Source organism: Elephantulus edwardii, unplaced genomic scaffold (genome assembly GCF_000299155.1).
Source record: "Elephantulus edwardii isolate Elephantulus edwardi_28Jun2011 unplaced genomic scaffold, EleEdw1.0 scaffold00387, whole genome shotgun sequence".
In the NCBI taxonomy this organism is placed as follows: Eukaryota; Metazoa; Chordata; class Mammalia; order Macroscelidea; family Macroscelididae; genus Elephantulus; species Elephantulus edwardii.
In genome coordinates this window covers 1,310,575-1,316,453 of record NW_006400137.1, presented here as the reverse complement: position 1 = coordinate 1,316,453, position 5,879 = coordinate 1,310,575, and positions in this window count along the sequence as shown.

Genomic DNA, 5,879 nt, shown 5'->3' with positions numbered 1-5,879 from the left:
AGTGCGATTGGCACAGGACAGAGTGGAGTTTAGGGCTGTTGTACATAGGGTTGCTATGAGTCGCAAGCGACTCGATGGCACATAACAACAACAACAACATTGACTGTGCTAGGGGATGCCCATACCATCCTTAGCCTCTCTCCATATCCGAGACTCCTGGTTTCCAGGGAACACCCTGAACTCTCTGTTGCCTCACCCATAGACCTGAACATCATGGGAAGCCAAATGTCTAAGCCCTCAAGGGACAGTCCCTTGGGCTGCCTCCCCTTGAACCTTTCAAACCTGAGCCTGGCTGAGGACCTCTGCCCCAAGAGACTGATCTTTTACTGTAACTGGGCATGGCTGCAATTCCAGCCAGATAATGACTCTTGATGGCATGAAAACAGGATTTTAAATTTTAATACCCTTCGAGATCTTAACAATTTTTGCCACAGACTCAGAAATGGCTAGAAATCCCCTATGTCCAAGTTTTCTTTTACTTATGCTCCCATGCCTGTCTCTGCAAGGCCTGTCAACCTGTGCAGATTCTCTTAGCCCAAACCCCTTTGCTGATTAAGTCTCCCTATATAAAATAAACCTCTTCCCTTACTCCCTCCCAGGACTCATCCTCATTACCTCTGGGTGACTCTGCCTTTTCAGACCCTATAGACTTCCTCTCTCAGACTTCCCCTTCTCCCTTCCCACCATCTCTCCCAGAACCTGCCCCTTCTTCTGTTTCAACTAGCTCAGACTCAGCTACCGGCACCTTCACATCTCTAGTTGCTAGCCACACCCGGGTCTTACCAGACTGAGTCTCTCCTCTGTTATCTTTGGGAAGTTGCAGGCATTGAGGGTCCCATTTGTATCCATGCACCTTTCTCCTTAACAGATCTTTCCCAAATTGAAAAACATTTAGGCTAATTTTCCAAAGACCCGACACCTGTATCAAAGAGTTTAGGTACCTGACCCAGACATACAATCTCACCTGGCATGATTTTTTTTGTTTTACTGTCCTCTACTCTGACACTAGACAAAAAAGAGTATGTTCTCAGTGCCACTCAGCGAGCGGCACACAGATCAAGTGCATTTAACAGATGGTTCAATGCCAGTTGGCCCCCAAGCCATCCCCTGGCAAGAGCCAAATTGGACATACTAAATTAATACAGTGACAGGAAGAGACAGTTGGGCCTACATGCCATCTCCCATACATCAATCATTTTGATAAGCTCAGAGGGATTATCCAAGGTAAGGATGAAAACCCGGCCCCCTTCCTTAACTATCTCACCAAAGCCCTGACTCAGTATACCCACTTATACCCTACCTCCCTAGCAGGGAACACCATCCTAGCTACTCATTTTATCATTCAATCAGCCCCTGATATAAAAAAGAAACCCAAAAAGGCTTAGGATGGCCCCCAAACACCCATTTGAGACCTAGTAAATATGACCTTTAGAGTTTTCAATGCCTGAAAGGAACAGGCAGAGGTTGATAGGGAGACTCACACCCATCAGAAAGCAAATATTCAAGCCCAAGCCCTGATAGCTGCCTTATGGTGGTGAAGGGTCAGAAAACACTTCCTTGTTCAATGACTAGGGAGGATAGAAGGAGAATTGACGCCTTTGAGCTGTGGTTCTGGAGAAGAGTATTGAATGTACCCTGGGCTGCCAAGAAAACAAACAGATCCATCCTAGAGAGGGTTAAACCAGGCTATTCCTTGGAGGCAAGGATTCTGGGGCTTTGTCTGACATACTTTGGACATGTTGTAAGGAGAGACAGGTCCTTGGAGAGGGACATCACGCTTGGTAGGGTAGAGGGACAGTGCAGGAGGGGAAGACCCTCTATGAGGTGGATTGATTCAGTGACTGGGGTAATCGGGATGGGTGTGTCAGAGGCAATGAGACTGGTACAGGATAGAGCAGGGTTTAGGGCTGTTGTACATAGGGTCGCTATGAGTCGCAAATGACTTGACGACACATAACAACAACAACAACAACAACAACAACAACAACAACAATGTGTTATGGCCAACCTACCCTTTGGGGACTCTGAGAAATGGTCAGTGGAAGGTGGTCTTACCTATAACACTGTTTTGCAATTAGACTTGATTCGCAGTGGGCTGGGGAAGTGGAGTGATATACCTTATGTTCAGGCATTTTTTAAATTTTTATTAATTTTAATAAACATTTACGGAGATTTTGGGTTTCCATTTATTCATTGCTGCACTTGTTTCAATACAGTATACATAATTTATCCAGTTTTTTCTGTCTTACCGCAACCCTGATGTCAGTGTCATTCTATAACAGTGGCACCATGTAGTATTTGTCCCTTTGTAACTGAGATATTTCACTCAGCATAATGTCCTCCAGGGTCACTTATTTTGAATAATATTGCATGAGTTCCTTGTTTTTAAATGTGGTGTAGTATTCCATTGTGTGAATATACCACAGCTTCTTTATCCATTTGTTTGTTGATGGGCACTTAGGTTGCTTCCAACTCTTTGCTATTGTAAACAAAGCTGCGATAAACATGGGTGTGCATATATCTGCTTGGATGGCAGTTATGGTCTCTCTGGGTTATGGTCACTCTGGGGTATATTTCCAGCAATGTGATTGCTGGGTCAAATGGTATTTCTATTTGCAACTTTTTGAGAAAGCGCCACACCGCTTTCCACAATGGTTGCATCATTTTACATTCCCACCAACAGTGAACAAGAGGCATTTATGTTTTAAAGAGATTAAATCTCTTTATGCACAAAATGTGGACTTGAGGTAAACCCTAATCCCAGTCCACCCACAAGAGACAATATCCCAGCAGCAGAACCCCCTCTAGAGGGCTTGAAATTGACTCTGGGCAAAGAGACATCTTTAAATGAAGATAATCCTTCAATTGAGGTGACACTACTACTGTATAATGCTCCTAGCCCCCTCCCCCCCCTCCCCCAACTATATCTTCCCTTGCTTCATTTTCAAGAAGTGGGATGGAATGATGGGCAAACTATGCAGGTCATTGTTCCCTTCTGCATGAGTGATTTGCAAAACTGCAAGGAAAAGTTAGAATCCTTTTCTACCGATCCAAGAAAATTTATTGATGAGTTCCTGTAAATTATTTCTATCTTTGATATGACATGGAAGGACCTAATGATTCTCTTACTGTTCTGTTGTTCCCCTGATGAAAAATAAAAAAAAAATATTGGCAGCAGCAAGGCACAGGACAGACAGGTTTCATATCAATAACCCTCAGCTAATAGATGGGGCAACTGCAATCCCAGGTCAAAATCCTGACTGGAATTATAAGCCAGGCCAACCATGAAATCAGGGATGAGCTGCTTGGGACTACATGCATATTTGCTTGCTTGAAGGGATGAGAGAAATTCAGATTAAAGCAGTTAATTACTGAAAGATAACAGAAATTACTCAGGACAAAGAAGAAAATCCGGCAGTCTTTAGTGGGAGACTTGTTGAAGTCATGAAAATGTTCACAAACTTAGATCCTGAAAGCCCTGAAGGCAGAGTAATTCTAAATACTAATTTTATAAACCAGGTGACCCCAGATATTAGAAGGAAGCCTCAACATGAGGCAATGAGGCCTCAAAGTGATCCAAATGAACTTTTAAAACATGCAGTCATTCTCTTTAACAACTGGGATCTAGAAGGAAAGAGTAAAAACCAGATAAAGGCCAAAATTATTGGGGCACTATTGCTGCCAATTTAGGGCCTGTGTCAGAAAAAGGAAGTCTTACTAATAAACGGTCAATGTCACCCAAAGTTACTAAAGGGAGCCAGAACTGCTTCCGTTATGGAAAGCTGGGCCACTTTACTAGAGAGAACCACAGGTAGGCAAGAGGGTAGAGAGGAAGCTTCCACTCACTTTAAGTGTGGATCCGAAGAACACCTGGCTGTCCTCGTCAGGTCCTCATGCCCAAATCCACAGAAGATTGACAAGGCCCTAGCTTCAACAATTCAAATCCTCCCAGAAGAGCTGTGGGTGAGCATTGATGTTACTGGTAAGTCCATCTGTTTTCTCCTGGACACAGGAGCCTTTTATTCGGTCCTACAAGCCTTCTCAAGTCCACTCTCTTCCCGATATTCCTTAGTTGTTGGAATTGACAGAAAACCTCATCAGCAGTTTTTAACTCTCCCTCTGCCTTGCATATGGACTTTCTGGCTGTTTTCTCATCAGTTTTTGGTAATTCTTGCAACTCCTTCACCTCTCTTAGGGACAGATCTTATGTTTGGAGTGAAGACCAAGATTTTATTTTCTCTAGCCATGAAGATATAAGGGCTAGCCTCTGTTTTATCTGAAGATCCTGAAATGTCACCTCCAAACTTTAGAGATCTAGACCCAAAGGTTTGGTTGCCTAACCAGGCAGTAAATGTAAAGTCTGTTAAAATAGCTCTTAAACCTTCAGTAGGTTATCCAAAACAGAGACAATATAGGATATCTCCTAAAGGCTGGAGAGGTCTGGCCCCTATAATTAGACAATTAAAAGAAGCTGGTCTAATTACTGAAATAACTTCTCCTTATAACACTCTTATCCATCCTTTCTGTAAAAAACCCCAATAATAAATGAAAGTTGGTCCAGGAATTTAAGCACAGTAAATAACATGATTGTGCCTTTACATCCTGTGGTTCCTAACCCTCATACTATAATAGGCAGAGTACCAGCCAGTTCTATCTATTTCATGTTACTAGATCTTAAAGATGACCTTCTAGTATATAGTCCAACCTATCAGGCCTCAGTTCAGGATACTCAGAGCACCTTAGATGTTTTAAGAAGATTTTAGGGTGTCCAAAGAAAACCCAAATTTGCCTCCCTGAAGTTCATGTCTTGAGATTTCATTTTTGCATATAAGAGTAGAAAGCTCTCCCCAGGTCAGACTGAAATGATACTCAGCCTATCTTCTCTAACTAAGTTCTCTAAGTAAGAGGCAATTCAGAGAATTTTTGCAGATGGCTGGATATTGCAGGATCTGGTTTACTCAAGTTGGAAAAATTAGTCAAACCCTTATATGAGCAATTAAAAAGGAGAGAGGAAGATAACCTAGAATGGACTAAGAAATGTGAGCAAGCATTTGTACAACTAAAAGAGGCCCTCATTCGGGTCCCTGCTCTAGGCATTCCCAGTTCTAATAAGACTTTTGTTCTATACATTGATGAAAAAGGTAAAGTGGCCATTGGAGTCCTACTCCAAATTATCCGTCCTGAGCCACAACCTGTGGCTTATTTTTCAAAAAACTAGACTCAGTGGCTGCCGGCTGGCCTTACTACTCATCGTTCAAGCTTCCTACACTTTGAAACCTTTACTTTTAGATCATGGGATCTAACAGATCTAACAGTTGTTGTTACGTGCCCTCAATTTGCTGTGACTCATAGCGATCCTATGTACAAGAGCCCTAAACCCTGCTCTATCCTGTGTCAACCTCACCGTCTCAAACACACTCCCATCACCCCAATCATAGAATCGATCCTTCTCATTGAGGCTCTTCCTCTCCTGCACCGTCCCTCCACTCTCCCAAACGTGAAGTCTCTCTCCAAGGACTAGTCCCTCCTTGCAACATGCCCACAGTATATCAGACAAGGCTTCAGAATCCTTGACTCCAACGAGCACTCCGGCTTCACCCTCTCCAGGACAAACCTGTTTGTTCTCCTAGCAGTCCATGGTATATTCAACAGATGATACAACCCTGCTTGCTGAAACTGAGTAGGACCTGAAGCGTTTACTGCAGAGGCTCAAGGACTGCGGCCTCCAATATGGATTGAGGCTCAATGTCAAGAAGACAAAGATTCTCACCACTGGGCCAATTGGCAGCATCAGGATGGATGGTGAAGAGATTGAGATTGTTCACAGCTTTAGTTTGCTTGTCTCCACAGTCAACACTCTTGGAACCAATTGTTGTTGT